This window comes from Tursiops truncatus, chromosome 10, assembly GCF_011762595.2.
Source record: "Tursiops truncatus isolate mTurTru1 chromosome 10, mTurTru1.mat.Y, whole genome shotgun sequence".
NCBI lineage: Eukaryota > Metazoa > Chordata > Mammalia > Artiodactyla > Delphinidae > Tursiops > Tursiops truncatus.
The window spans coordinates 22,276,540-22,286,194 of NC_047043.1; the positions used below are offsets into that span (position 1 = coordinate 22,276,540).

Here is a 9,655-nt window from a genome sequence, read left to right on the forward strand (position 1 = left end):
CGCGTTACCATGGAGACCGCGGAATAGAAAGGCTCTGTCTGCACTTTGGAGTTCAGCCCTTCGTCTCTGAGGTGCGGGTGGGGTTTTTTGGACCTCACCTGAGGAGGCCTTTGCGCTCCTTCGGCCCCACCGCGGAGAAGGCAGAACCCGCAAGGTCGGCGGAGAAGGTGAGGTTGCGGGGCAGGTCTGTGAGGCCCTGCCCGGGGTTCTGGCGGGAGCCCCTCGCTGGCCTTCTGGGGAGGGGCGGGGCCTGCGGTCGGAGGTGGGATTGGATGGGTTGGGACGTAGGAGGGCCCGCCTGCTGGAGCATATTTTATCTTTACCTCTTCTAATCTGTTTTTCTCTCCTTCTCCTCCTTCTTTAGGCCATCCTTTAATATTACAATTAAAGTTTTTTTATTTGGCAAACTGGTGAATATAGCGCTAATTCTGGGTCAGGGCTTGTCCTAAGTGTAGTATACATATTGATATTCATTCGTTTAATTCTCAAACAACCCAATGAGGTAGGTACTATCACTACCCCACTTTTTAGATAGGCAACTTGAAGCCTAGATATGCTAAAAGCTTACCCACAGTCGCGTAGCTGGTAAGGTGAGAAGAGGAAACCCAAACGATATGGTGCTTTTAGGCTTTTCTCACGAATTCTGAAACTCTCATCAGAGCTTTAACTTCCTTCCTCTTTGCCAGTTTCTTTCCCCGTCGGGCTGCTTGGTTCTTTTGTGATTTTTGTTGATGTGGTACTACTCCCATTCATGACTTTCCCTCCCTCCCTCTCTCTTTTTTTCCTGCCCTTTTCTTTCAGGCCAGTAACCTAAAATGCAGAGTGGAGCCACTGAACTTCACTGGTATCTAAAGCCATACTGCCAATGGACAAAAAAATGCAGAGCAGCTCCTGCCCGTTGGCTCAAAATGTCAGTCACTGGGAGAAGGCAGTTACTTCTGTTGGGTGTTCCCAGGCGTTTGGCCCCCTTGAGGAGACCTGTCCTGAGCAGCAGGCCCTGGAAGTCCTACCTGGAGAGAGATGGGACTGGATGTGGGTACGTGATTCACCTAGCAGAGAGAAGGTCACAGTAGTGATAGGAGATGAAGAGCGAGATCTGGATGGAGAAGAATGGGTAAGAGGAGGCAGTGTTTCTACTGTCGAGGGAAGAGAAACAGTGAATGATGTGGTTTTCTTAAGGGCTAAAGAAAATGTGTCTAAGTGCCTCAATTGAGTTTCTTCCTTAACCTCTTTGTTATTGACTGTATTGATAGTCTTTAAAGTTGCATGCTTTTGTAGGAAAGACTGTGCATTTCCTCTGTCTTTTTCTAAAATGGAACGAGAATTGGATTTTCCCTTTCTCTGTAGTCCAGAGAGATTGCTCTGTCATATCTTTCCTAGGATTTTAATTTTAACATGTAAATAATCCCTTTTGCTTTTCCCTTTGATGACATTCCTACATCTAGGTTCCATCCAGTGCCCAGGAAGGGCAGAGCTTGTCATGTGAGATTTTGGCATCAGCTTTCGATTCACCAGTTATTCAACATTGGCCCGTAGTCATCCAGCCTGAAAACGTCACTCCTTTTTCTTGGGTCCTGCAAAAGAGAGGTGGGGAGCTAGCAGTCATCCTGCTTATAAGGTGAGTTCTGGTGGAAAAGGAGCCAGAGCATATCTTTGAAATTATGGTACCAAGAACTGATTTTTAGTTGTTATACATATGAATATTAAAAAAAATAGAACTAAGTGAACATTGGGCTGTATTATACCTGATATATCTATGGGAGGAGAGGCCAGCCCTCAGTATTATAGGGCCAGCTTTCCTTGTCAGCCCCTTGTACATCTGGAGCAGATGCTAAACAATTCATTCATTTATTTATTCATGCATTTAATTCATGCATTCATTCATACAACATTTGTTGAATATATTTTTAGTGCCAGATAATTATTCTGGGCAGTAGAGATATAAAGTTGAAGGACGTTTGGCTCCTGCCCTCAAGGTACTTCAGTCTGGTTGGGGAAACAGACTAGGACATCTGTGATAACAGTCCAGTGTGATGAATACTGTGATAGAAGCAGGTACAGGGTGTTGTGAGAGTAGGGTCAGAGATAAAATGGGAATAAAATATTTGGCTTTATGTTTGAGTAAATGTATAGGGTACAGAAGAGAAAAGGGTTTGAGAAGCATTGTGCTAGAATGTGAGCTTTATGAAGCGAGGGACTGTAGTTATCCCCAGAACACAGTGACATATGATTCATGTTTAATAAATATCTGTTGTATGATCACTGAAAAAACCCAGGTGTATACCAGTCTCTTATTTTAGGTGTCACCGCTTGTCTACAGTCTATAGATAGCATCACTGCAGTAATATACAGTGGACTATTGAACAACACAGGTTTGAAATATGTGGGTCCACTTACATGCAGAGTTTCTTCAATTGTTGCATACTACATGATCTGCGGGAGGATGTAGAACTGCGAATATGGAGGGCGGACTGTAAAGTTACGTGTAGAATTTCTTTTTTTTTTATGGCTGAGTAGTTTTCCGCTGTTTATATGTACCACATCTTCTTTAGCCATTCATCTGTTGATGGACATTTAGGTTGTTTCCATGTTTTGGCTATTGTAAATAGTGCTGCTATGAACATGGGGTGCATGTATCTTTTTGATTATAGTTTTGTCCAGATATGTGCCCAGGAGTGGAATTGTTGGATCACATGGTTATTCAGTTTTTCTTTAGTTTTCTCAGGAACCTCCATACTGTTTTCCACCAGCAGTGTAGGAGGATTCCCTTTTCTCCACACCCTCTCCAGCATTAGTTATTTATAGACTGTTTAATGATGGCCATTCTGACTGGTGTGAGGTGGTACCTCATTGTAGTTAGGAGGAGACACCACCTACAATGAAATTCAGTTAGCTGTGTCCAGTGTCATCTTCCTGGTCATGCCACTCGCCCTCATTCTTATCTCTTACGGTGCCATTGCCTGGGCAGTGCTGAGGATTAACTCTGCCATAGCATGGAGAAAGGCTTTGGGGACCTGCTCCTCCCATCTCACTGTGGTCACCATCTTCTACAGTTTAGTCATTTCCGTTTACCTCCAGCCCCAAAATCCCTATGCCCAGAAGAGGGGCAAGTTCTTTGGTCTCTTCTATTCAGTGGGCACTCCTTCACTTAACCCTCTCATATACACCCTGAGGAACAAGAAGGTAAAGAGAGCACTCAGTAGGCTGCTGGGGAAGGACGAAGACTCCAGGGAGAGCTGAGCGAGAACTGCTTGATGTGCGTGAAAAGTGAGAGCAACTTCTTCATGGTTTTGTCAGGAAGTCTGTGTTCCCCGCACCTCTGCTCTCCTCACATCCGTCATGTCACAGAAATGGATGACAGCCACGTGTGTGTGCATGCATGCAAGTGTGAGTGTGAGTGTGTGTGCGTGACAGAGAGAGAGACACAGAGACACAGAGATTGAAAATGTGCTAAGGGGAAGTACTTATCTCTGTATGAAACATATGAATAAAATTTAATATTTTCTCTATTTTGTATTTCATACATTTCACCTCCATGGTGATCTCCCCAATTTTATCATTTCCATTTCCAACTCACCTCCTTGTCACATCATCACAATTTCTTTACCTCCACTTCTCATTTCTACCATAGTTTCTTTACTTCTCCCTCGGGTTTTTTTTCCACTTCCTTAAGTGTCTGTTTTGCGTTGTTGTTCTATTTTATGCCCCAAATGACAGCAAGGAAGGGGGGAAGTTGAAGTCCAGGGGTTCAGAAACTCGCCCAAGGACATGCAGTGTTAGGACTAAAACCCAGGCCTGGTGACTTCCATCAGGCAACTTCTCAAATACACACTGTTGCTTTCATACCGTCGTTAAATATTTCAGTATCCTTAGGCAGGAATTCAGAACAGAGCCTTAGTAGAAAGCTTAACTTCTTCAGTTCTAGTGTTTCATCTTCTACGGCACCCACAAATCGAAAACAGCTCAGACAGAGAGGGAGACCTCAAAATGTTTATGCCGGCAGGACAGTTTTAACAATGTGGGCTTTGGTGCCATCGACTGGCAGTATGTGGTATTACAACTGGCATTCCAGACCCCTGAGCGAAGACCTCTCTAAGGTCATCAGGTTTGTACTCTTGCTCAGAAAGGTGATTTATCATATTGTTATTATTAGGTATTTATATAGTGATTATGATATCCCAGGTACCATTTAAAGTAATTTTCACACATTGACTCATTTAATCTCTATTACAACACTATGAAAGAGGTAATATCGCCATCCTTTTTCAGATGCAGAAACTGAGACACAGAATTTAGTAGCAGCTTAACAATTTCAGGCATTTGGACCCAGGAGGGCTGATTCAAGTCTCCAGGCTCTTAACCCTGTGCTTGAATACATATAGTGTCTCCCCAGCACGGGTGAGAAGTCTCATATCTCTCAGTAAACTTTGAGGAAATCATCCCACTCTAGAAATATGTCTAATTTATTAGACCCCCCAGCTGAAGGAGGTTTGCTTCCCTGGAATAAGAGTTTATCAGGTGCTCCAAAGCATCCCCTGAGAACAAGAAACAATAGCTGCATGGAGGAAGTTTTGGTAATTCATGTAGTGTGTTCCTGGCTTAACTCCCCCACTGGATTTCAGACTCATAGAAGCAAGGACCAGAATGTTGCAGAAAATTGGCCTCCAATTAGTTCTATAAATGAATGAATGAGTGAGTGAATGAATGAATAAATATCTCCAAAAAATGTGTAAAGTTTCGTGGGGTCCTAATCTCACAGATGCTGTCTCCCAGCTTTCCCCATGGCAGTGGCAACAATACCAAATTCTCTCGGATACATGCTGATGAAATAAGAAAAAGGGAAATCCTAGTTTTATTCTAGTCCCAACACAAAATGGCTTTGATTCAACATTTACTCTGGCATCAGCACAGAACAGCAGCATTAACTCTATTTTAATCCTAATCTTCATTTTAGCCATTCATGTACAAATCTTCTTGCCTCCTTGACCTCCTAATTTGATTGTATCCTATACTAAATGTAGATCCCCTATTTTATATTTAATAATCCCAATCTCAACCCTACAAGAGATGCTAACCCCAGTTCTACTTTTCAAATCACTTATGTAATACATTTTTATCATGATCACCTCTATCCTCTTTCTCTCACTGGGACCTGGAAACCTCTACCTTTTTGGCCTGTTTATCAGCTCCCTGTGCCCAGAGGCCCTAATGTTCTCATACAGTAAAATCCTTTCTAGACAGACTCTAGGGGAAATACAACAGAGAATTAAATGAAGCAGTGTAAACAATCTGTTTTAATGAAAACTGATTTGTTGAATAAGTGGATTAACAGAGGTTTTAGGACTAACATCTTATTCTGAATGCATTCAGTCTATGTGGACAGTTATCTACTGGATACCCTAGGGGGAAACCCAGCACAAGCTTACTCAGTCACAACCCTCAAAGTGTCCAAAGCAGATCACGATGGTCAGAGACACAATTCCAACATAAGTAACCACTACACAACTGAGTTGGGGGCAAGTACGAGGCCAAAGGCATAGAGAATGAAAGAATAAAGTGTACGAGCATTGGGTGGTGTGGGCATCAGAGAATTCTTCCCTGAGGTTTCAAACACAGCAGAGGGAACAATATTGATATGAAATATTTGCTGATTTACTGTGTGGAAAGAGCTGGCATACATATGTTGTGCATTAAGATGGGAAGATGTGGGGGAAGGAGTTACACCAGGGAGCCAAATGGTTTAAGGGGAAAATATGGATTATTTTAGAAATATAGAGAAGCTACTGAATTGGATACAAGTGGAAAAGTGGATCCCTTGCAGATGATTAAAGACTACAGGATTTAGGTCCTGTGAGTGTGGGCACTTCCCTATCCAATACAACACATGAGTTGGAAGCACTTAAGGGGACATTATTCAAGAACCTCCGGGTGTAATCAGTTCACTTCTGAAGGGCTCACTGAACCATGAATAGGCCCTGAAGCACAGGGCCCAGCTTCTGTTTCCCCTGTGCAGAATTAGTCACTCATGCCTGAAGGGTACCAGGATATGCCACCCCAAAATATGTCTCTTTGGCATATGGATTATTTTAAGCTAAAGGCCCATTGAGAACCAGCAGCTGCAAGAAAACCTCTAAAACAGGCCACAAGTTTTCTTTTTGTAAATTTACTTTTCTAAAGGTGTCTCCCTCTCCTGTACTAGGAAGAGGAGGACTCTTAACTCTTATCTAAGGAGAAGGCACAGACAAATCTGCATAACAAACCTTACTAAACAATCCCTATTTACCACACTTTTCCTGATCACCTTCCCAAAGCTGGCCTCCACTACCCAGAAGCCCCAAACCCCTTAACCCCTTTTCCTTTGTTTAGCTCAAAATGGTATATAAGCCCCAGTTTTAGCCGCCCCTCCGAGTTCCTCAGCACTGAGTATTCCCAAGCATATTCGCGATGCACGTGTTAATAAACTTCAGTTTTTCTCTTTTTAATCTGTCTTTTGCTGGTCTCCACTTGCAAGGCCCCAGCTAAATAAAGAACCTAAGATGGGTTGGGGAGAAAGGTTATTTGTCCTCCCCTCCACCCCCGAGAACACTCTGTGCGCTGCTTAGTGTTACTGCCCCTCGGCTCCCTCTCCCCACGACGTCGCAGTTCCGGCACAGCGCCCCCTCGCGGAAGCCTCCGTGCGGTTCACGGCAGCAACACAGGTCTCGTCTCCCACGACCGTCTCTAGTGTTCCCTTCCCGGCCCCACGGGCCGCGTAAGTGGATGCCTCATTGGTTAAGTATTTTGAATATCACCCCTGTTTGGGGGAGGGAAAGCTGTCTGATATGAAGCCCACCCTCCGATTCCCCTCAGGTTAATGGACCCTGAAGTACAAAGTAACAGAATTCCCTGCTTCAAAAACCGGAGAGAATAAACTCTATCCAGAGTGTCCTAAAATTACAATGGACCGTGGGAGGAACCACAATTGGCAGAAACGGCGAGGTGTGGGACTACCACTGGCCTTGAAGCATCCAGAAGAAATCAAAGACCTGGGAAGAGGCTGAAAGTCAGCAAATAGACAAGACTGGGTGATGGACCTGCGAGGGTAGACAGCAGCGTGCGAGGTGCAGTGAACGCTCGCTTTGGAGCAGGCAGACCAGATGCAGTGGATCATTCTTTCCAAAGAAGGCTGCAGCAACATATTTATTGCATCCCACGTGTTCTTTTCACAGTGGGACTGATGCTCAGCCCACGATGACGTGAGGTCCACGTTTCCTCTCATTGAATCTGGGCACAGCCTTGTGACTGCCCAAACCAATGGGATCTCTCTCTCTCTCTCTCTCTGTCTCTCTCTCTCTCTGTCTCTCTCTCTCTGTCTCTCTCTCTCGACAGTTGCCTTTGGAACCCAGGCACCATGTTGCAAGAAATTCCAGGCTGCATGGAAAGGCTAGGGGTAGGGGTTCCAGCTGACAGCTCCAACTGAAGTCTCAGCCAACACCCATCTTTAGACCCTTCTGATGATTCCAGCCCCCAGCCTTCAAATCTCCCCACTGTCCCCCGAGTTCCTGACCCACAAAACCGTGAGAGATAATAAATGATTATTGTTTTAAGCCAGTGTTTTACGGTAACAGGTTGTGCAGCAACAGACAATAATTCACTCAGGCTGGATGCTGGCTCTCCTCATCAGCTGTGACCCTGGACAAGAGTCTTCCTCTCCTAGCTGCAGTCTCCTTGCCAGGTAACAGACATGAGTGCACAACACCTTCCCACAGCACTGTCCGGAGCAGCAGAGGTAACGACTGCAAGATGCCCACACTCCTGGCTGTTCTCTCAGGCTACCTTGTTGATTTATTTCACCTGCCTACTTACTTACTTCATCTTCCCTCTTTGAGAATGTACATCCCACGAAAGCCCATCTTGTCCACTGCTCTACCCCAGGGCCTAGAAGCACCTGCCACAGTAACTTCCCCAACAAAAGTTGTTGATTGGGACTTCCCTGGTGGTGCAGTGGTTAAGAATCTGTTTGTCAATGCAAGGGACACAGGTTCGATCCTTGGTCTGGGAAGATCCTGCATGCTGTGGAGTGGCTAGGCCCGTGTGCCACAACTACTGTGCCCGTGCAACACAACTACAGAAGGCCTCACTCACTGCGACTGAAGAGAGCCTACACGCAGCAAAAAAGACCCAATGCAGCCAAAAAATTAAAAAAAAACAACTTTTGATTGATTGAAAAAATAACAAAACTAACATAGTAGCAAAGTGTTCACAAAATTCTTTCTGTTAGTAAATGACTAGGGCAGGGAGGCAAGAGGCCAAGTCAGGGCAGAGCTGGGGCCACTGAGGCCTGGCAAGCAGTCTAGAGCCCACAGTGCTCTACAGTCAGGAGGAGATCTGAAGCCTGAGGGTGAAGCCCATCCTGACCGAGGCAGGGCTGGAGAGGCCAAGGGAACAGCTCCTCCCAGAACTGCTGAGTGGTGGTCGCACCACCCGGCAACACATCCTCATCACACCAGGAGCCTCTGCTGGCCCGACCATTTGACCTGGTCCCTGTCTGTGCTCCTGCCAGCAAAGAAGGTCTGGCTTGACCTTGGCACAGTAGAACTGACCCTCTGTATTTGCAGCTCCACTAAGTGCAAAGAAAATTCAAGGTGGTAACTCTGGTCTCTTCTGTTCTGCCCAGGGCTGGGATATAGCTCCTGCTGCTGCTTCTGAAGCCAACTGTTCACTTTCCACACTAAAGGCTTACCTAATCCACAGGATTCTTCCCCTTTTCTCGAGAATATTCTATTGTGGGAAGAGGGGAAACTCAAATCAAGTCCTATTGGTCCAATGTGGATAATCACAGTAGAATGGTTTTCAAGTACTGCTGGTCCAAGATTTAACCACCCATGCTCTCAGGGAACTTCAGAACTTGGGTCTTCCACAGGATGGTGAAATGAGAGGGCCCATCCAATCCTTGTAGCTCTTTCGCAAAACAATGAAAATCGCTTTAAAAACATCAGTGCTATGGGGAAAGAGAAAAAGTGAGCTTCAAAAAGGCACTTCTCCAAGAGGACCCAAAGAATTACAAAAGTCCCAAGCAATGTTTTGTTTTGTTTTCCATTGGCCATTCAATACTTTCTTTCACGTGGATATCCAGTTCCTGCCAAGATGCTCAGAGTTCTTAGACAAAGACTTTTAAGGCTGGAAGCAGTCAGGGGCCATCTCATCTGCTGCCTCCTAGCAGTCATATTTTTTTGTTATTCTTAATTCCTAGGAAGAAGACTCCTCACATCTGTTCAGCCAAATGCTCCAGGCTCCCACACCTGCCCATCACTGTCAGAGAACTCATTAAACAGTAGCAACAGTGGCTAGTGTTTACCCAACATGCTCCATGGGCCAAGAACCATCGTGAGCACTTGTCCTTGCAACCACCCTGCGGAGGGCTGGATGATGAAGATGGTGCTGATGATGATGAGTCTTATCTTCATAAGTGAGAACTTGGAGAATAAAGGAAATTTTTTGCATGTGGTAGAATCTGAAGCTCGGGTAGTTAGACTCCAGTGCCCACACTTTTAACCACTGATGTCATCCCTCACTAATCTCAGTCCTAATAGTGTCCTGCTTTGCCCTGCTAAGCCCTCAATGGATCAATAAAACACCTTTTTCCATTCCCTCCACTGCAATGCCTTTTCATCAA

General features: G+C 45.1%; 1 long non-coding RNA gene across 2 annotated transcripts; it reads left to right on the top strand.

Moving 5' to 3' along the window:
- Positions 1 to 43: 43 nt before the first annotated feature.
- LOC141279706 (uncharacterized) lies at positions 44 to 9,624 on the top strand. 2 transcript variants are annotated; one of them, XR_012334376.1, is made up of 4 exons: positions 44 to 167; positions 802 to 1,114; positions 1,446 to 1,618; positions 7,608 to 9,624. It is a non-coding gene; the product is annotated as an uncharacterized lncRNA (long non-coding RNA). The 2 variants fall into 2 exon arrangements; XR_012334377.1 differs by having other exon boundaries at positions 9,233 to 9,624.
- The last annotated feature ends 31 nt before the right edge of the window (positions 9,625 to 9,655 follow it).